Below are 21885 nucleotides of genomic sequence, written 5' to 3'. Positions count from 1 at the left end.
AATGGATTTCCAAGGCTGGGATTACCAAGTCAGAGGATAAAAACCTCTTATGACTCTTGATAAACAGTGCCAAAATATTTTCTAAAAAGGCTGTACTGATGTACAGTACTCTCCACAGTGTAAAGGCCTACTAAAGGTAACACAATCTGTTACCTTTCTAAGTTCTATTAACCCAAATAAACTGCAAGCTCCTTTAAAGCCAAGTAAGATTGTCTTGTACTTACATTTTGCACTTAATAAGTGCCTGTTGAATGATTAAGCTATAGGAAAAGCGTCTTCTCTGAACACTTTCAATAACTCGAAAAGCTCACCTTCCACATTGAAGAGTATGATGACGTTTCTTTAAAAGAAAGAAAAAGAAAAAAAAGCTTATCTTCCCACCCACCCCACGTTCCTATGCACTCCCTCTGCCGAGGAATGAAATCCTGAAGAGGGATGTATGTGAAATGGCCTCGTTGTTACCAAGGCTGGGATTCAGGACGGGAAGGGCAAGATGTCACTGCCTACCTAGACACACACAGCCCACTAGGGAGAGGGGCACCACTCGGAGCCGCGCCGGCCTCTCAAACACCAGGGCTTGCTTTTTCCTTCGAAAAAGTCTTGCTCCTCTGTGGAGAACGGTGGTGTTAGCCCACCCACTCCCTAACTCTGTCTTTAGGTGAGAGCCACTTCTTTGGGGTGGCTCCTGCCTTGTTCAAGCCACCATCTCAAAGAGAGGCCCCCGGCTTTCCACAAAACACGGCGCCAAGAAAGAAGCCACCCACTTCCCAGCCATCGCCCCCTCAGGCCGCCCGCGCCCCCGGCCCATGGAGAGCCTTCAAAGGAGGGGCTGTAGGTGCCGGCCTCCACCACAACCCGCGAGCGGGCCACGGCTTCACAACCGCGGACGCCTGCCTCCCACCACAAACCCAGCGCCAGAACCACCTTTTCTCGCAACTCCCAGCACCCACTTGGCCGGGTCCCCCGGGTCCCACCTGGGCGGCCTTCCACTTCCCTCCGCGCCTCACCCAACGGCAGAGAAGCTCCTCGCCGCCAGCTCGTGTTTGAAATCCGGCACCAACCAATCACAGAGAAATTTATTCCTCCCGCGCTGTCCCCCTACGTTGCGACGCACGCGAGGGGGCGGGGACAAGGCTGGGCATGCGCGTTCTGATAGAGCGAAGCCAAAGGCAGCCATCTTGACTAAGGTCAACCGTTTTTTGTTGTTGTTGTTGTTGTTGTTTCCCCCTTCCCCTCACCCCCTCCGGAGCCCTTTCCTGAAGCCATTCACGATACCATGTTGACTAAGGGCAAGTGATACTTCTTGAGTGCAAATTATTCTTGGCCTTACTGTTTTCTCCAGACTGAGAAACAGGACTTTTGGAAACTGTTAACTGAACAGTGTCTCATCTCTCGATTGAATAGGAAGAATTCCGGAAGGAGATAGAACAGCAGTCATTTACAACCATATATGCTGAGCTGTACACTGCCTTCATTCATTCCTGCTTCCAGGTTTTCATTTGACACACATTTATTAATTGCACCAAATTTGTAACAAGGACTCTCCTAGGAACTGGAAAAATAAAGATGACATGATATCTGCTTTCCAGTAGCTACACATCGGGAAAACAAAAATAAATATAAAATGAAAGTGCCATGATTTCATTTAATAAACGTTCATTTAGAACTTGGCATAGTGCTAACACGGGGCTTTCATACTTTCTTTTAATCCAAATCCACAGTGAGAAACAGATTTTACATTACAACCACGTAGTACAGAACTCTGCTTATCCTTACTCCATGAATGTATTCTGAACTATTTTTTTCCTATTCTCTTACCACCACCCCTGCCATGTTGGTTGTCCCTACCTCATTGAATTTATTAATGATTAGCTACCTGCAACTTGAAAAAAATACTGGCTAATGCATGCAAGAAGCAGTGTGGTTTAAAGGGGAGATCACAGGTTTTATAACCAGAAAACTTGACTCCATTTAAACAAATACTGTGGAGCACTTTTGTGCCTCCGCATACTGCTGAACCAGCCGCATCATCACTTTTTAACCCTTCTGTACTTCAATTCCTCCAGCTATAAAACAGAAATAACAGTATCAATCCTATCTCACAGGCTTATTCCTAGATCAAACAGGAGAGTATGTGGAACACTATCAAAGTTTACACTTTGTAAACTGTAATAAAGATTTTTTACTATTAGGAAAGAGATGAAGAAATATTAACTGTACACATATTATCCCATTTATTCCTTCCCACAACCCTTCAACGTCAGGAGATCTCATTTAGTTGATTGCATTAGCCTGTGCCTCCTACACCTATAATACAGTTAAACATATACAAGAACAGAATATGTGTAAAGTGCTTTAGAAGCACAGATGAGGAAGCAATTAATCCTATCAGGGGGGCGGGGAGTGTTAGAAAAGCCTACAGAGACTTGTTATCTGAGCTTGGACTTGAAGTATGAATAGGAATTTACCTGATAGAAAGGAGAGGCAATTCCTGCCAATGTGACCTCTCAGAAATGAGTCACATGTATATATAATAAATACACAAGCAAAGGATTTGTGAAGGTTTAGTGCTGTGAAGGAATATTTACCTTAACATGCAGGTAACTTTGGGGGTTCAGTGGGTGTGACACCTCTTGTGCAGCTTGGGCCTGAGGAGGGGAAGAAGCTAGTAAAGAACGACCAGACTAGGAAAGGATGGGACTTTATCCTGTAATTGACAAAATGACAAGACAATGGGGCCTGGGTTGACTCCGACTATGTTTGCATTTTACATAGGTCATACCCGCAAATGGCATGGAGGATTGTCTGGAGAGGGGAAAATCTGAAGGTAGAAAGACTCTTGCTTCATTGTTAGGGAGAGGACCTGAGCTGAATTAGGCCAGTGGCAGCAGGGATGGAAAGGAGGGGACGGGTGGGAAAGACATTCATGAAATCAAATGAATTTATTAAATGATTGGATCTAGGGGTTGAGGGAGAGAAGGGGGTATAAAATGACTCAGCTTTCTCCCTCTCCCTTTCACCCCTTATCCAATTACTTAGCGCAGCTCTTAAGTATCTCTTGTATGTACCCACTTTACTTCTTCCTACCCTCACCACCCTAATCCAATTCAGTGGTCCAAGCCATCAGTGAATCTGTTTACCCCTCAATTGCATTCTTTACACCCTGAATGATCTTTTTTTATTTTAATTTTTTAATATTTATTTTATTTATTTGTTTGGTTGCATGGGTCTTAGTTGTGGCATGCATGTGGGATCTAGTTTCCTGACCAGGGATTGAACCCGAGCCCCCTGCATTGGGAGTGAGGAGTCTTACCCACTGTGTCACCAGAGAAGTCCCCCGAATGATCTTTTAAAAATGCAATTCTAATCATGCCTCTCTTTTGTTTAACACCATTAATGACTTCAACTTCCTCCTCAGTAAAGACCAAAATCCTTAATAAGGCTCTCCTAACCTGGCCCTGGCTTGCCCCTAGAGCTGCATTTCCTGACCCTCTGGTGTTTGCAGTTCCTCTTCCCCACCCTTACAGCCTCTTTACCTGGCTAAATTCTACTCAGCCTTTTGGGCAGCTGAGAAGTTTTCTGCCTTGCTCAGGGAGGTCTCTGAGGCCTAGAGCCATGCTTTTGCTACAAGTTTCCCCATCATCCTCTTCCTCCCGTCACACATGTCAGCTCATCTGTTTCATCTTCCTGGTTCTTCTAGTCACCAGCTATATGGCCTTTCAGAAGTCATCTGTGCCTTTGCTCACTCGTCTACAAATGTAAATCATAATAATACCTATTTCATAGAGTTGTTGAGAGGAATAAGTGAGATATCCATGTAAAGCAGTTGGCACACAGGACTTCCCTGGTGGTGCAGTGGTTAAGAATCCGCCTGCCAATGCAGGGGATACAGGTTCGAGCTCTGGTCCAGGAAGATCCCACATGCCGCGGAGCAACTAAGCCCGTGCACCACAACCACTGAGCCTGCGCTCTAGAGCCCGGGAGCCACAACTACTAAGCCTACGCACCACAACTGTTGAAGCCCATGCGCCTAGAGCCTGTGCTCCGCCACAAGAGAAGCCTGACCACAACGAGAAGTCCAAGCACCACAAGGAAGAGTAGCCCACACTCCCAGCAACTAGAGAAAGCCGGCGGGCAGCAACAAAGACCCAAATGCAGCCAAAAACAGGTTTAAAAAAAAAAAGTTCGCACAGTTCCTGGCACAGAGTAAGTGCTCCGTAAATATTTCTGATTTTCCCTACTAGACTGTAAACTTCCAGAGAACAGAGATGGTACTCCTCTCATTTACTGCTATAATCTCTTGCTTTTGCAGCTCCAATAAATAGTCCTTTGGGTGAGCGGAGGTGAGTTCAATAGGACGGTGGAAGCATTCCACTCCATCACCCAAATTCTGTCCCAAATGATGGATGAGGGTTGGTGACACTGCCCCCCCCAATTCCTCCCTCCATCCAAAGCACCACCACACCCCTCCCATTCCACTCAATCCCCTTCCCTGCTGCACCAGCCAGGTTAGAAGCACAGGAAAGGTGGGGGGGGGGGGCGGGGGCGGGGGGGTCTTAAACCTCTTTCTTCCCAAACTATAGTCTGGGTAGAGAGGCATCCTGGGGCTGCACCTGTAACGGAAAAAGCATGAGAACTGATGCCAGAAAGCATGGATTCGATTCCAGCTCGGCCACCTATTAGACACGAGATGTTGGCTGGTTTTTTAATCCCTCGCATTGGGAGAGCCCCACGCACCGGATGGTTCAGGGATGCCAGCGAGATAACGATTGTAAACGGGCCTCTGTCAGCCGGAACGCGCCGTCGGAGGATGCGTTAGCACCGTTGCGCCCGCCCTCGCCGCCGTACGAGGCAGAACCCTCACCCCACTCCGGCGCGCGGGAGCAGCTAATGGGATTTATGCTAATGTGAGGACGCGGATGACCGGCCGAGCGCGCCGCCCCGCCGCCACCCGCGCCCCACCTCTCGCCCGGCGGGCCGCCTGCCCAGAAATCGCTACCGGGGAACGGGCACCGTCGGTCGCTGGGCAGTGGGGGGCCTGGCGGGGCGGGGCGAGACTGGGCCCGTGGCGGCGGGCCGTCTAGTCGCCGCCCAGTGTTTGTCTTCATCCTCTCTCCCCCTCTCGGTTTTTATCTCCCAGTTCCTTCCCATTTGCTCTCCATCTCTAGAGGTCTTACACCCTACCTCCAGTCGAGAATTACTGTTCCCTCCGTCAGTTACACCAGGACGTCTGGAGCACTTCCGCGTTCCAGGCAGTGCGCTCAGCACCGGCGTGGGGTGGGGTACAAGCGGCGCAGAGTGCGGAGGTGGGGACTGTGTTCTGGGGATTCGGGGGAAGCAAGCCCATTTCTGGCTGGGAATCAGAGAGGAAGAGGCGTCAAACCGAGCTTTGAGGAATAGATAGGATCCCAACGGGGAGGGGAGTGGGAAGTGAAGTAGTCAGAAGGGTTAAGAGAAAAATGGAGGGGACAGCCCTGGTGGCGCCGTGGTTTGGGAGTCCGCCTGCCAATGCAGGGGACACAGGTTCGAGCCCTGGTCCAGGAGGGTCCCACGTGCCCCGGGGCAACTAAGCCGGTGGGCCACGACTACTGGTCATGGCCCTGCGCTCTGGAGCCCAGTGAGCCACACTACTGAGTCTGCGTGCCACAGCTACCGAAGCCCGCGCGCCTGGAGCCCGTGTTCCAGAAGAGAGGCTGGCAGCAGCAAAGAGTGGCCCCCCTCGCTGCAGCTGGAGAGGACCCGTGGGCAGTAGTGAAGACCCAAGACAGCCAAAAATAAATAAATAAAAATTTAAAATAAATAAAACAGGAAAACTGACATGAGACCCAGCAATTTCATTAAAACAAAAGAAAAAAGAAAATGGAGAAGTAAATCCAGCATGGCCGAAGTGCAAGGATCTTGAAGGGGGATGGTAAAGACTGGAGGGAATTTTGAAATCACAGTATGAGAGACCTTGAATACCAAGATGAATAAATTAAGATGAATTCTCTAGGCACTAGTGAGCCATTGAAGGTTTTTGAGCAAATGGCAGGTGAGTACTTCCTATTCTCTAAGAGAAGGAGCAAAGCATAGTGGTAAAATGCATGGGCTCTGGAGTTATACTGGCCCTGGTTCAAGGTCTATCTCTATCACTTATGACCTGTGTGATGGGCAACTTGATTTATCTGTGCCTCCATTTCCCTATCTATTAAATGGGGATGATAATTATAGTCTAAAGGGCTGTTGGGAGGATTAAATGAGACAGTGTTTGCAAAACTCTTAGCACAGTGCCTGGCACATAGTAAGTGCCCCATAAGTATTAGTTATTATTACTTTGTGTCTCCCTGTCTTCTCTGTTTCTTTCCTCTCTTTCTTCTGATTCTTTCCTCCGTCTCATTGAAAAAACAGAAACAAACAAAAAATCTTCCTGAATCCGTGGTTTCCCTGCCCCATGCCTAGGAATCACCCTCTCACAATGAATAAAACGTTCAATTAAATCAGACTCTAGTAGAACCAAGTCCCCTTCAGAAACACACCTGTGCCTCTCCCAGGTGCCCAGGCTCAGCAGAGCCTTGCTTGGGGGAGGAGGTGTAGTTATCGAGGTCCTGAACTCATCTCTACTAGATTCCAGGCTCCTTGAAAGTCGAGACCACAGCTCATCCACCCTAACCTCGTCCCACTTCTAACAACGTACCCGACGTTCAGTAGGTCCCTGCTGTAGACCAGTGGTTCTCAAGCATGCATCAGAATCCCCTCAAGGGTTCTTGTTAAAACAGATTGCTGAGCACCACTGGTCATTAGGTCTTTGGTGGGGCCTGAGAATTTGCATTTTTAACACATTTCCAGGTGATGCTGTTGTTAGTGATGTGGGTACCACACTTTGAGAAGCACTGCTCTAGAATAGCTGTTGAATGGCTACCTCCAAGAAAATAAAGTAGCTTCACCACCCCTTTCCTATGCCCAGCTCGTCATGAGTATCCAAAATATGGATCCAAGGCCTAAAATCATGAAGAGTGAGACTCAGGAATTTTCTAAAAACTTCCCAAGTGATTCTGATGTGCAAACAGGTTTGAGTTCCACCAGCCTTGTATTGCCCCCCTGCACTCTCCCCCCGCTGACACTCCTGTATTCCCCTCCTCATTGTGTCCACCTCAGCTAACCCTGACCCAGCAAGGGCTACTGCCTGCCTGAACTTTACTCAGAGGACACTCGGCTACTCGCGTTCAAGGTGGCTGGAACTGTAGGGAGACAGGCTGCGAAGAGGAAAGTAGCTGGTTCTGAAAAAAGACCAGAGATTTATGTAAATTGTAACAAGTAGCACTTACTACTAACTCTTAACCCTAAAAGTTAAGTCAAGAACCAGTGATCGGAGTCAGGCCTGGAATCAAATCTGGGCTCTCTCCCTCTCCGCTCAACTTCTGCTGTCTCCCGTGTTAAATGAGAATAACAGAACCTACTTCACAGGATCGATTTGAGGATTAAAAACGAGATTATGGATGCAAAGTTCCCTTCCTCAGTTGTTGCTATTTATCCAGAATTTTCACACACATTTTATTAGATTCTCAACAGTCCTGTGAAGCAAGAAAGGCATTATTCCCACAGGGAGGGGAATGTTCAACTGCTAGTTCCCTCCCATATTACAGATGAGAAAGCTGAGTCTCAGAGAAGTTAAATGACTTGTCTGGAGTCTGTGCGTTTTGGGTAAATAGGGGAAGAGCTGGAAGCAGAGCGGGCTGCTCCTCTACACTTAACTCTCTGTTTGTTCCTTTGCCATCTCCTTCCCGCGGGCCCCATTTACATCTCCTCTAGGTGTGTTTTACCAGAGCTGAACGAAAGGAAGTGGGGGCGGAGTTCTCTCTGCACCTCTCGGGGATGGTCCTGCTCTCCCGCCCACCACCCAGCCCTCTGCCTGCAGCCTCCTCCCTATTTCGGCCCCTATAGAACCGATACTGGCAGTCTCTGTGGCAAATATCTACCCTGAATTCAAATTCTGGTGCAATCCCCTCATGAGTTGTGTGAATTTAAACAGATCTCTTCCCCTCTCCAGGCCTGTCTTCTCATCTGTGACAGGAGGAGTGGTTTAAATCCATGGTTCCCAAATTTAGAGGCCTTGGAGTGATCACAGGAGACTTAGCTCCTGGCTCCATAAAGACTGTGAGTAACCCATCTGTGTGTAATTAACTGACTGTGTAACTGTGTGATTGCTGGGGGATGAATAAAATACAAATGAGCTTTAATGATGAGATCCAGAGCTCAGTCATTATGTGTTTTCTCAATCAACAGATATCAAAAATACAACAACTGGAATTCCCTATCAGACCAGTGGTTAGGACTCAGCACTTTCACTGCCGGGGGCCTGGGTTCAATCCCTGGTCAGGGAACTAAGATCTTGCAAGCTGCGTGGAACGGCCAAAAAAGAAAAATGCAACTACTAACATGTCAGGGCCTTGGAAATGTTTTGGAATGAAAAAGTTTGGTAATCGTTTGGAGGCCCTTGGAGCTGCCACGCTACAAAGCTACAAAAAGAGAAGGGGCTTTCCGCCACCAGGGGGCGCTGCATCCCGGTACTATATGGAAACTGAGGGCCGCGCGTGAGAGAGTGGTTCCATACTGGGAGAGGGTGTGGCCTTGGGTCTAGAGACCACAACTGAGACCTGTTACACATAAGGCTCTGTAAGGGAGTTGTACCTCCAGAGCTGGGGGAGGTAAGGGACCCAGAGGCGACTCAGCACAGTGCAGACACCTAAGTTCCATCTAGTTGCACCTTGAGCTCCAGTTCCTGGCCTGGCACATAGAAAAATTCTCACATTTCACCTCAGCTATCTTCAGGCAAGGGAAGGGACTGAGGAAAGAAAAGGTACCAAACACGGCACGGATGGCCATCCCGAGTGAGCGGTCTTGGCACGAACCTCAGGAGTGTGGGGAACAGGTGGAGATCTGTGGAGGCAGGGAATGCTTTCTGAAGGTGGAGTTGGGGGCAATCAGGGAGGAGCAGAAAGGTCAGCAGAGGCGTTCAGTCATAATCCCACAGATGGTAGCTTCAGGCAGAGATTCTAAGAAAGGAATCATTATGAGAAGACCTTTGCTGAGATGTGGGCCTGCCTCGCCTGGCAATAGGAAGCAGCAGCTCACAGCCAGAGGGGAGGACAGGAGAGGCCGGCACCCTCCTCCGCTGTCACCCTCCCGCCCACCCCACCCCAAATCTGCTGAACCCTGGGCAGAGTTCTGACCCAGCTCAGGCTCTCCAACCAGGAATTTCTCCCTGGCAAGGGCCAGAGAACCTTGAAGAGAGAAGTAGGTTCCCACACAATATACCCCAGAGGCTGAGGTCCTGTCACACTCATAAACTGTCAGGATCCAGAAAAGTTTCCAGCTCAACCTGAAGGTGAACACTGACAGACAGGTGCTCACCTTGACAAACTCTGCCCTGCCCTGGGACAGACAGACAGACAGACACACACACACACACACACACACACACACACACACACACACACACACACACACACACACGCTCAGGCTTGATTTTAGCAGAACAAATGAAGGACCCAGAGCCAGAGCACTGCCTTACTGCCCCACTTCTCCTCCCTGGCTGAGCTCCACTTACCTGCTGTTCCCTTCTCGGGGCCGCCAGTGGGCTCTGAGCACCAGATTCCTTCCCACAGTCACTCAGCCTACCTGACCCCTTTCCCGCTCTGCCTGGGCTCTGGACACCAGCCCTGACCCCCAAGCTGAGTGTCTCTCAAGCACTACTCCTCCTGCCCTCCCACACCTCTGGCCCTCCCAGGATGCCTTTTTGAGGTTGACAAGCTTGAGTGCCCATCTAAGCAGGGAAGACCAGGGGGAGAGGCTTCTTGGGCAGCAGAGTGGACAGCAGGATGGACAGGGTGGACTGGCCACTCTGGAGAGGGTGGGCACGCCCTGCCTTGCCCCATCTCAACAGGACCATCTCCCAAGCTTACACACACACACACACACACACACACACACACACACACACACACAGGCCTGTCTGCTCTACAGAAGTCTGTTTCCCTGGGGCTCTAGGCCCTGTTTCTTCATTGCCCACCAAGCCTTTCCCATCTGCTTTCCCAGGGGAACCCTCAGTGATGGGTCCCCCCGCAGAGATCTCCAAATTTTCTAGTCTCTTTCAGCCTTCCGGAGGAGATAAGGCATATCAAATCTGCGATCACTGCAGCTGCCCCATTACAACCCAGCCCCTACACTTCCCACCTCGGTGCCTCCCTCCTGCCTCATGAAGCCTTCAAGGCTGGGAGGGAGGTCAGAATGGAGCCCATCCTGGCAAAATGAGAAAAGATTAGAGCAATACATTTACTGTCAATGGCAATAAGGCTGCCTGAACAGGGGAGGAGGAATATTTGATTTCAGGCTCTCCGGGGTCTCGATAGAGGAGCCCTGGCAGCCTGCAGCCCCAGGCCTGATGGAATGGGGAGGGCTGGTCCCAGCCCCAGCCAAATGGGGACCCTGGTGCCCCAGCCCTCCTGTCTCTGTATCGACCCCATCCTCCACAGTCACCTGCTGGGTTCCAGTTCCCTCCTCTCCCCTCCCATCAGTTCTCCCTTTCCACTGCCAAACTTGTTTCCCCGCAGCAGTTCTTCTACTGGCGCAGGGTGATGGAGCAGAAAGAACACTGCTCTAGGGGCTGGAAAGGAGGCCTGGGCTCTAACCCCCCTACTGCATCCAGGCCGAGAGACTTCCTGCAAGTCACTGAGCATCTCTGAGTCTGGGAACAGAGTGGGCTGGGGGACAACATGGCATTTGACACCCTGAGGTCACTCAGCCATCCATGGCTTCAGTGGTCTCGGGCAACATCACTTAACATCTCTGAGCTCCCATTCATCTATAAAGTGGGGATGAAGCAAATAACAAGACCTAACTATTTCCTAGGGCAGCAGTGATATGAAAGCTGTAAACAATTGTGAGGGTTGCCATGTCTTGTTTACGTGGAATTCGTGGTATGTTCCCTGGCTGAAGAATGGGACTGAGCTTCGACCAGATGCTCCAGATGGTTCCTTCCGGCCCTAGGATCCTGGCTCTGGGCCCTGCCCTCCCCAGTGAGTGGAGGGTGTAACTTCTCTGGGAAGGCACATCAGGCGATTTCTTGGTCAAACAGGTCTGAGCTGAGGGGTCAACTATCCTGGACCCGTCCTGAAAGACATTCTGGAGGGGAAGATTTTAGAAGCAGCTGGTCAATAGTATCTCTTTCCTAGCTCCTCCTAGCCTTGTGTCCACATGTGAATGGCGCCCCCTGGAGTTGGGCAGCGTGGCACATCTGCCTAGATGGGAGTGAGACAACTGCGGCCCAACCTCCAGGTGATGGACAATGTGCGAGGCAGGGAGGCTAGGGGATGGACTTAACATTTATTTCTAGGCTGCCTGGAAACACATGCAGTGTTTTTCATTTGATATGTGGTCTACACAGTAGCCTGAGAGGTAGGTGTAATTGACACGGAGGTTGAATAACTTGCCCATTGTTATCTGCTGGAAGGAGCTCTGACTTGAGTCTGCTGGGTCCCATCACTCCACACTGCCTCCCGCTGGAGCAGAAGGCTCGAGGCTTCAGCCTTAGTCCTGGCTCCCATGGCCGAGCTGGGAAACCGGGCAGATCTTTAAGAGAATGGCACTTAACCAACTTAGCACAGAGACTGCCTTGGAAAGTGTAGAGCTCAAATGCCTCAGACCTCCATGTGCTTCTTTTCTGGTTCCAACCTCCTTTCCCACCCCACCTCCTCTGCGTGGTCCTCCCCTCTGGCCAGATCTCCTCACTTCATTTTCCACCTGACACATCACGCTGATTCCTCTCTCCCCCTCCCCCTCTACCCATCCAGATCTCACCAATCCTTTGAAGCCTAGATTAGGGGCCTCCTCCTCCTTGAAGCCTTGCCTACCACCAAAAGTGGCAATAAGCATAGACTTCCTCAACTTACTAGTCACTTTTTATGAATGTGTCCTGATTCCCCAAGGGAGTCCCCAACGGATTCTCCGAGGGCACAGACTATGTGTCCTGCCTCTTTCTAATCTTGGGGCTTGCCTAGACTCTGGTACATATTGGGTGTTAAAAAGACTTTTGTAGCTGAAGGTGATGATTGTGGTGATGGTGCTCATGACAGAATTCACATTTGAGTTTAAAGTAGAGGTGGGGGGACTTCCCTGGTGGCGCAGTGGTTAAGAATGCGTCTGCCAATGCAGGGGACACAAGTTCAAGCCCTGATCCGCGAAGATCCCACATGCTGCAGGGCAACTAAGCCCGTGCACCACAACTACTGAGTCTGCACTCCAGAGCCCTCGAGCCACAACTACTGAAGCCCACGCACCTAGAGCCTGTGCTCCACAACAAGAGAAGCCACCGCAATGAGAAGCCCACACCACAATGAAGAGCAGCCCCCGTTCGCTGCAACTAGAGAAGGTCCGCGTGCAGAAACGAAGACCCAATGCAGCCCAAAATTAATTAATTAATTTTAAAAAATAGTAATAAAGTAGACGTGGGGATAATTGTGACAGTGGTGATGACTGTGACGGCAGTGATGGTGGTGAGTTTGAGAGCATGGTGGTGTTGGTAAGTGACGGTGGTGATATTGATGATTTGAAGATGGTGGTAGTGATGGTGACAGTGGCTGTACTAATTATCTATCGCTGCATAGCAAATTACTCGCAAAACTTAACAGTTCAAACAACACATTTATTATCTCATAGTTTCTGTGGATCAGGAATCCGGGCATGGCTTAGCCGGGTACCTCTGGCTCCAAGTCTCTCACAAGACTGCAACCAAGTTGTTAGCATGGGTTGCAATCTCATCTATAATCTCCACCGGCGGAGAATCTGCTTCCAAGTTCACTCATGATTTTTGGCAGGATTCAGTTCCTCTTGGGCTCTTGGATCTTGCCGGGTGTTGGCCTGAGGCCTCCCTCAGTTCCTTGCCATGTGGGCCTCTCCACAGGGCAGCTGGCTTTCCTCAGTGCAAGAGGGAAGCCACATCTTTTTGTAGCCTCATCTTGAAATAACCTTCCGTCACCCCTGCTGAGTCCTATTCCCTAGAAGTGAGTCATTGAATACAGCCCACACTTGAGGGGTTAGGATTACACAAGGGCATGAACACTAGGAGGCAGGGGTCACTGGGAGTCACCTTAGAGGCTGCCTACCATGATGGCTACAGAGGTGATGATGATAGTAGAGGAGGAGAGTTGGAGAGTGGTGGTACTGATGATGGAGAACGCGATTGGATCAGGATGGCAAGGTATCTGAGAGTGAAAGTATTGGTGTCCAGTCCATATCAGAGTTGGAAAGTAGTTCCTCCAAACTAGATCTGAGCAGAGGGGTCCAGCTGACTAGAGCCAGTTATACAAGACCCCTCTTCTCCACCACACTGCAGTCCATTCCAGGTCCAGGTCCATGTCCATTCCCCTAGAGTCCTCCTTCGCCATTACTTTCTTTGCCAATCACCCCACCCTAGGCTGATGTCCTTCTTTAGGCAATTAATGAGCTAAGTAATTGTCAAATGGAGAGCAATAACCACTAGCAATCGAAGGGAGGAGGGAAAAGAGAGTGGTCAGAGGCCCAAGGGAGACAGAGAGGTGCTGCCAGTGTGGGGACTGGGCTGTGGTTCTTTCAAGTTGGATAAAGCATCCACCCCATCCTGTACTGAGTCCTCACGTCCTTGGTCTCCAGCTTCACATCCCCATAGGTCACAACCCACCACCACCACCACTTTATCTTCTCTCTCTCAATCCTTCACATAGGCTTTAAGCCACAGCTTCCCTGAGCCCAGGGCAGCCCATCCCCCTGCCTCTATCTCCTGCCTCTAATCTCTCCCTACTTCTGACTACCTGCTGTTTCTTAAAATCCCCCCAACATCACTCCTGTTCTTTAATAAGCACAGAAGGAGCTCACCTTTTTTTTTTTTTTCCTTGACCTCGCCACGTGGTGAGGCTTGAGGGATCTTAGTTCCCCGACCAGGGATCAAACCTGGGGCCCTGGCAGTGAGAAGCACAGAGTCCTAACCATTGGACCACCAGGGAATTCCCAGAGCTCACTTTTTCTGATGCTTCACACCTTCAACGACCACCACCAAGCCCCCTAATCCAATGCCAATGCCAGGGTTTTCAGGCCTGGCAAGGCAAAATAAAGCTTACTTCTCTGGAAAAGTCTCTTTAGGCAGCCATGTGATACTGGGTGTCATGGGACCAAGTCCTCCTCCAGTAGGATCACCAGGTTGAGTGACAGGGATAAAATAGATTAGCTTGGGAGTCAGGAGACCGGGACTCTAATCCCAGCTTTGTCACTCACTAATCATTTATGCTACTTGGGCTTTCTGGTCTCAATGTCCTCATCTGTTTCCTGGTGGTAGTTGAAGGTGAGGGGTGGATTAGGTGACCTTTAAAGACCCTGTCGGTTCTAAACTTTGATGCTTCCCATGAGAAGGGCGGAGGGTGAATGCATGGTGACAGCTATGCTGGAAAGCCTAGGGCCACATGGCTGAAAAGTAGTTTCAGTTTGCAGAGGCTCATCAAACCTGGTCACAGTGGAGAACCTTCATCCTGTGCATTGTAGGAACCCAAGGCAACCCCAACCTTCCTTTTCTGCCTCTTCCCAGACTCCCCACCCCCAAGTGCACACCCTCTGCATCGCCAGCTTCCCCTCTGGTCCCTCTTCAGTGCAACCAGGGAGTAGCCATCTGCCAACCCTTTCTATAACTCACCTCTTTTGTTTCCTCTCCCGCTCCAGACACACCTGTACTCTCCCCACCCTTATTCAGTCCTTTGCTTCTTCTCTCCTGGACCTCCGTAAGACACCTCCCACCCCCTTGGTCTATGTGACCTCTCTCTTTCCCGGTTCTTCCCTTTGACCAATCTTTCTCAGTTCCCTTTGTCTTTCAGCCTCCTTTCCTGCCTCCGGTCCTCCGTTCACCCCTTAAACTTGTGTGAATTCCCTAAGACTTCATCCTTAGCCATCTCATAAAGGTACCACAATAACAAAAGCAAAAACAACTAGGATTTAATGGTGCTTATACTGTTCAAAAGGGCTTTCACATGTATTTTCATTTGATTCTCCGAGGTAAGCCATTCTCTCCCATTTAATAGAAGTCAGTTTTGCCTTCACAGAGTGTCTGAAAACTGTCCTTTCTTTTTTATTCTCTTTGCCACTGCCCTAATTCAAGCCCTTAATGCCTCTTCTTAGACCCTCGCTTCAGCACCTAGCTGACAATAGTGTAGGTCTTAGCAGCTGATGAGAAGGAAAGGATGTAGTCACAGTTAAACAACTGACCAAGGGCTTTAGACTTAACTGAACCAGACCAGGCCCCACTCAGAACACAGGGGGCTGTACTGTAAAGATAAGGCAGTCAGAACCAGAGTCATTTTGGGGAAGAGATTAGGGTCACACACGAAAATTCAAAATCTATGGTTGGCCCAAGTGTAAAGAGGAAAGTTCCTGATGAAACAAGCAAAGGGCTGCATAATGAAGTCTAGGAGAATCTCCCTGGAAGCCCCACCTCGCCAGGACCTTTGTACCCGGTCCCAAATCATCTCTAATCAACCCAATCTGTGGCCTCAGCCTGCTGGAGCAGGTAAACCTTGACTCTCTAGTTTAAGTCAGGAAAATCCTACCCCAGGAAGGAAAAAGAATAAGAATAAAGAAAATAATCTCAGAAATATTGAACAAAGAAATTTAAATGCATGATATTGTTTTTGTAATGGCTTTTGGGGGCAATTGTTGTAATACTCTTCTTTTCGTCTGCTTTTAAAGATGTTTAAAGCTTTTAGGAAAACCTGATTTATGAAGAGTCTGATTTCATTTGCAATCAAGGTTTAAATATTTGGGGAAAGATAATTTGCCAAATTTATAAGTTTTTGGTATATTGGTTGTATAAGTAGTAGGAGAATATTTAGGGGAATGTTAATAATTGAATAAAGATTAACAAATTGGACATCAAAGTAGAAAAAATAATGAGTATTTCTCTCCACGCCCCGAAGTGCCTAAGATATTAAAGAATTTATCATCTTAAACTTCCCATCTGTGATTTCTGCTGTCTTCAATCAATTCCCATTCTATAGCAAACACCTCTGTGACCCCATTTCCTCATCTATAAAATGGGATGGTATTATTACCTACTAAGAGAGTGGTTGTGAGGATTTAATGAGAGAATTCCTTCCATAGACTTAGAACAACACCCAGTACACAAACTCAGTAATGTTGGCTGTCTTTATCTTTCCCCAATACCACTTTGATCTTACCACCTCCTGCTGAAAACACTTTAGTTGCTCCCCAGTCACCCCAGACAAATGTAAGCTCCTCTACATGATGTCAGGAACCTCTATGTCCTTGCCTCTCCCTGCTTTGCTATTCCCCCTCACCTAACAGACAGACAAAGTTATCATCTCTTTGCTTCACCCTGGTCCCTGTCATCATTTCTTCCATACCGTTCCTATTCCTGAAATGCCATGCCTCCCTCCCATGCCATTACAGCCAATTCAGACTCCTACCCATCCTTCAAAACCCATCTCAAATGCTACATCTCTCAAGACACTTTCCTGGTCATCATCAACTCTCTCCCTGCTTGGAGCACTTTATTTATTGTTTCCTGGCAAACATCACATTCAGTGTCATGCATCAGAGTCAATTACCTATGTGTCTGGTCATCCCAGTTGGGCCAGAAGCTCCTGGAAGGCAAGATCCACTTCTAGGTGATCTTGGGGAACACACGGCTGCCCTGCCCAGGTCCTGGTGTGTAATAGGTGCTCAACTAACTAGAGGTGGATTCCTCTAGTTCTGGGTAGTTGTGTCAGCTAAGCAGACGCGGCAGGGACCTTGGGGGACAGGAAACGGAGGCAGCCAGCAGTCTTTGTGGGCCAGGGCCCATGGGGCAGATGGAAAGATGGCAGAGCCAGATTCCAGGAGCATGTGGAGCTGTGTCTGCTTAGTTCATCAACATTTCCCCAGACATTCAGCCCCTCAGTCAGTCAACATTTTTTTTAGGCTCCTCTGTGCCAGGCCCTGTGTGAGGTGTGGCACAGCCAAGACTGTCGCCACTTCCTGAAGCGGTACGCGCATGTGCCCGAGCTCCTGTGTGTACACATACATGTGCCCATGTGTGCACCGCACGCGGCCTGAGTCCTTCCTTGCTCCTGACCAACCCAGCGTCTGTGAGCCCAGGCTGAGGGCCGCTTTCCCCCTGTTTCCAAACAACCCCCCTTTCAGCGCCAGCGCCTACCTCCTCCCCCTGTTGGGACTGCCGCTGATGATGAAATCTGGCTTGCAGCACCCTCTTCCCCCCCCTTCCCGCAGGCCTGGGAGAGGATTAAGCCGCTGGAGTCTGAAATCGGAAAGATCCCAGCTTCTGCTCCCCAGCACCTCACACGCCCCCTCCCCTCCCTGCCCATGCAAAACCAGAAAATTAATCTCCCCCTGTGCCTGTGATATGGCGGGCTGCATTACAAGCTGGGCGTCGAGATAAAGCGAGGAGCTGCGGGACGGCGGACCAGTGCTGGGGCCCCGGGTGGGGCCGGCCTGGGAGATAAGGGCCTCCCAGCCCCATGAATTATTCACCGGCACTGCCTCCTCCGGCTCGCAGGCTGCCCGGGGCGCTGAGATTGCGCCTTCCAGAGAAGCCTGGTTAAGGTGGGAGGAGGGTGGGGGGCAAGACGGGAGAGAGGAAGACTGTTGTAAGCTGGGGACAGCTCAGAGACACAAGTGCCCTGCAGGACCAAGTGATGCAGAGAGAGGAAGGTGTCTCCAGCCTAGGGAACCCCCAGACCCAGCCATGACCCCCAGGAGTGCTCCTCATTCATTCAACTCACTAAACACTATTGAGCAGCTGCGACGGCCAGGCTCGGGCCAGGTCCCGACATCCCAGAGCTCGAGATGCAGTCCCTGCCCTCAAGGTGCCCAGGATGCAAAGCACATACTGAGTGTGGGCAGAGCACAGTCTATGGCCGATTGCCTGGTCCACAATCCTTCCCCTTCTCCTCTTCTGGAGGTCAAAATAGCCGTTGCCCGCTATGGGGGAGCACCCTGCCTTGGGAAGATGGTGTCAGGGGAGGACAGAGGACAGATCTGCTCCCAGAGTAACCAGAGCCCACAAAACAGAGAGAAGGCAGCTGGTGCAGGAGGGAACTGGAGATCAGGGGTGCGTAAAGGACTAACCCGGGAAGTTTCCTGGAAGAAGAAAACCCCAGGTCCTCTGTGGGTCTTTTGTTTCTCCTTCGTTCACTCTTCTCAAAGGCCCAGAATTTTAAAGCAGTGAGGGATCTTAGCAGTCTCTTCCTTATTTCCAATTCTCTATTTCTCCGTCTCATTACCTTTACTCTCTGTCTTAATCTCTCTCATTCTCCCTCCCCACATCTGCCCTTTTAATCTCTGCCTTGGCTCCAGTTTCTCTCCCTCCTTCTTGCTCTCTGCCTTTCTCTGTCTCCTAATCTATGTTTTCTCTTTGATCATCCCTTCCTTCTGAAGCCATGACTCCCCAAATGACATGATGACACACAATTTGGGACGTGTGATGGGAGAAAGGTGGCCATCTGCCGGACCCCCAGGGAGGAAAAAGAAGTGTCCATCGTAGTCCTGGATGTGCAGATGAACTGCCAAGACCCTGAGAGAGAGGCAACAGTAGAAGTATGGGGAGAGAGCCCCCAAAGGTGTACTTGTACAGGAAAGAGACTAGGCTACCCAGAGAACTGGGAGTGAGAGGTGCTGGGAGTGGGTGAGGATCAGAGGAGACCCCTTCTGGACAGCAGTGGTGGGACCCAGCGTAGCAGGCAACCTTGAACCCACTGATTCCTGTAGCAGATATGGTGCCCAGTGAACAAAGCACTACGTTCTGAGACCCATATTATGCTGGAGAGAGAGGGGTGATGTGGGGAGAGGGGGAAGGTGTGGAGAGTGAAGAGGGGCCAGAATGAGAGGAGAACATGGAGAGGAGAAAAGGGTGAGCCCCCAAAAGATGAAGAAAGCAGTGATTTGGGGGGGGAAGGGAGGAAAAGCTAAGTGGGGCACGGGAGAGATTAGCGAGAGGAATGGGGAAGAAGAGAGGACAGGATAGGATAGGCGGGGGCTGGGGGGTAGGGTAAAGGCAAGGGTAGCAGAGAAATGAGGGAGGAGGTGACATGACCGCGTGGACCAGGGTGAGAAGATGAGGGTCAAGGGGCAAAGTGGAGTCCGGAGGGGTGGGGGAGAGGTGTGTTGATGGGTCTCATCAGCCTCAGGTCCACAGCCCCTTCCCACTGTCTGCTAATTAACTCCTTAACTGTCTCTGCATTTGCTGAGCTCACAGATGTAGTGGTTGCAGACAGATGGGGGTATGTGTGATTTCAAGCACGGGGAGCAGAGAAGAGCTGACTAGGAGTCCCAGGGGGCCTTGCCCCCCCCTTTGCCCTCCCCCTTATCCCCTTGTCTCTGAGAGGCTGGAGGGTGCTTCTGCACCTAGAGCAGATGGGGCCATCTGCCAGGGAAGTGTCCATAGGGAATTTGCCCCATCAGCCTCTCAGGGATTAAAATAATACTTGCCACTATTGATGAAACACCTACTGTTTACCAGGCAGACATTTTTCATCACTGTGGGCATTAACCAGATTTTATGGTCTGTGGAGAAAGGGAGGCTCAGACAGGTTAAGGAACTTGCCCAGGATCACACAGTGCTGGTGTGACAGAGGTGGGATTTGAATCCAGGTCAGCATGATGCCAAAGCCCTGGGTGGGTCCTAGCCAGATGCCTCATGCAGTGGAGGGCGGGAAATCTCCAGGCCTATTTCTCTCTCAGCCCCAGGAGAGAAAGGGTACTGAGGTCTAGGGACTGCAGTGACCAGAGAGGAAGGAAGTGTGGACAAGAAGCTGGGAGGAGGCTGAAGGAGCTAGGATCTGTCAAGGCCTGAATAAGAGGTAGGTGGGCCCAGAGAAGCAGAAGGGAGCAGTGTGACACTAATCACAGCCCTTGGATCCCTCAAGTGTCATCTTACCAAAGCCAACTTCCCCTTTTCCTCATCCCTGTGCTGCAAACCCCTGTCAGTATGACTTGCCCCTCTGCTGCTCGATGCTGTCCCATCCCTCAATTTCCCTCGGTTTTTGCTAGACTAGATTCAGGTGGGTGTCAGCATGTTTATCTCTCCTCTGAAACTGAGAGACTTTGGCCCGTGTCTCCGGGGCCAATCCTGGGGCTGGACACAGGAAAAGCCTCAGTGGAGGTTTGCCGAAATGTACAGGGCAGGGATGGGGGGGATGTGTGCAGGGATCCATCTCACCTCAAATGAAGAGGAAACAATAGCAAGAGGGACTCAGGTTGTACATAAGAAAGAACTTCTAAAGCTGGGGCCTGACACACCAGGAATCACAACTGAAGCCTCGATTGAGACCCGTGGATTCTGAAGATCAAGGTTTCTCAAGACGGACTGCTATATATTACAGGTCTTGAAAAGTTGGGAAATCTGGGCCCCACCTCCGGAGATTCTGATTTAATTGGTCTAAAGCAGGGCTACAGCAGCAGCAGTTGAAAAAGCTCCACAGGTGATTCAAATGTGCAGCCTGGGCTGAGAACCGCTGTCAGATTCTGCCCTGAGTCGGCTGCACTGGTGGCTTTACCACTAGATTCAAACACTAATGCTAATAATGATAATTATTACTTATTGAGGATCTACTAAGTACAAGTTAATGTACTAAGCAGTTTCTATGCATTAGCTCATGTAATTCTCAGAAGTTCCTGTGAAATAAATATTATCCCCATCTTACAGATGAGGAAACTGAGCTCAGAGAGGTCAAGGGACCTGCCCATGCTAATGAATGGCGGGACCAGGTCTGGAATCTGAGATTGCCTGATTCTCTCTTATCTTCCCCCAGACTCCTCCTGAGGCTGCTCCTTGGCCTCAATCAGTCCTTGCCTGCCTCCACCTCATCTCATCGCCTTCCTTCCTCCCCCGCTGCTCCCTCAGTAACATCCCAGGTGACTGAAGCAATTTGCAGCCATTTGAAGAAGCTCCATGTGTCATTCAACCTGCAAGGGTGGGGAGTTAGGGGAATTACAGATGCTCCAAAATGGTCCACCCCTCCTCCCGAGGACACTTGGAATTCAGGAATCAGACTCTGCCCAGTACTTCCTCAGGTCCCCCTGCTTGGGGCCCTCCCAGGCTGAAATCCCACTCCCAAATGCCCCTTTTGGTTGATTCTAAGTACCTGGGAGGGTGCTGCCACCCAGTGGCTACCCAGGGACATGGCAGCCCTCCGGAAAGGCCTGGTGCTGCTGGACAGCTCCCCAATTCAAGAGGAGAACATAAGATCCTCCCTTCCTTTTTTGGTAGCGCCTTGCCCAGGTACCTAGTTAATGGATCCTACTCTCCCTCCTCTGCAGCCCTAAGCCACCCCTCCCTCGAGGGATCTCCAGCTCCCTTCCCTGGCTTCCCATGTGCCCCGTGGCCCCAAGCCCTCACAACTTCTCTTCCAAATTCTTTCTACTGTGCCAGCCCCTTCTCATTACAGGTTCTCATTCTAACTTAAAACCCTGGGAACACACCTCTCACCTTCCTCTCCCTGAGCTGCACCAGCCCGCAAGTGGAGTGAAGGAGTGGTTAGAGATAGAATTCTAGTCCCGCCGGCCCCCCCCCCATCATCTGACACCATCAGACCTCGACAGTCTTCGTGCCAAGAGCCCCTAATGAGCATCAGCAAATTAACAACTTCCCTTTGATTGCTCCTTCTCTGTTAATTGGATAGGGAGGGCCCCCCAAGACCTCTTAGAGAGGGAGGAGGAGGAGAGAGGTGCGAGCTAGAGGAGAAGCACCCCTACCCCCAGGCCTGGTCTCAGTGCCTCAGAATTCAGCTCCATCCCTGAGTACAGCTCCCCCTTCCATCCCTTCCTCATCCTGTCCACCTCCCCCCAACCCTACGCCCTCCTCCCGCCCCGCGTTCC

General features: G+C 50.4%; 1 protein-coding gene across 9 annotated transcripts in view; it reads right to left on the bottom strand.

Moving 5' to 3' along the window:
- RACGAP1 (Rac GTPase activating protein 1) overlaps positions 1–5278 on the bottom strand; it is a 33371-nt gene extending 28093 nt beyond the window's left edge. For 3 of the 9 annotated variants that reach the window (XM_079937262.1, XM_079937270.1, XM_079937265.1), the window contains exons 1-2: positions 975–1032; positions 225–340 (exon numbers count right to left, since the gene is read on the bottom strand). The gene's annotated coding sequence lies outside the window, so the exon portion shown is untranslated. Of the gene's footprint in view, positions 1–224; positions 341–974; positions 1088–5184 lie in introns of those variants that run through there. The other 6 variants (XM_079937264.1, XM_079937266.1, XM_079937267.1 and 3 more) reach the window with 6 other exon arrangements.
- Between the last annotated feature and the right edge of the window lie 16607 nt (positions 5279–21885).

The sequence above is a fragment of the Stenella coeruleoalba genome (assembly GCF_951394435.1).
Source record: "Stenella coeruleoalba genome assembly, chromosome: 11".
Lineage (NCBI taxonomy): Eukaryota > Metazoa > Chordata > Mammalia > Artiodactyla > Delphinidae > Stenella > Stenella coeruleoalba.
This window is presented reverse-complemented; position numbering and strand designations above follow the sequence as displayed.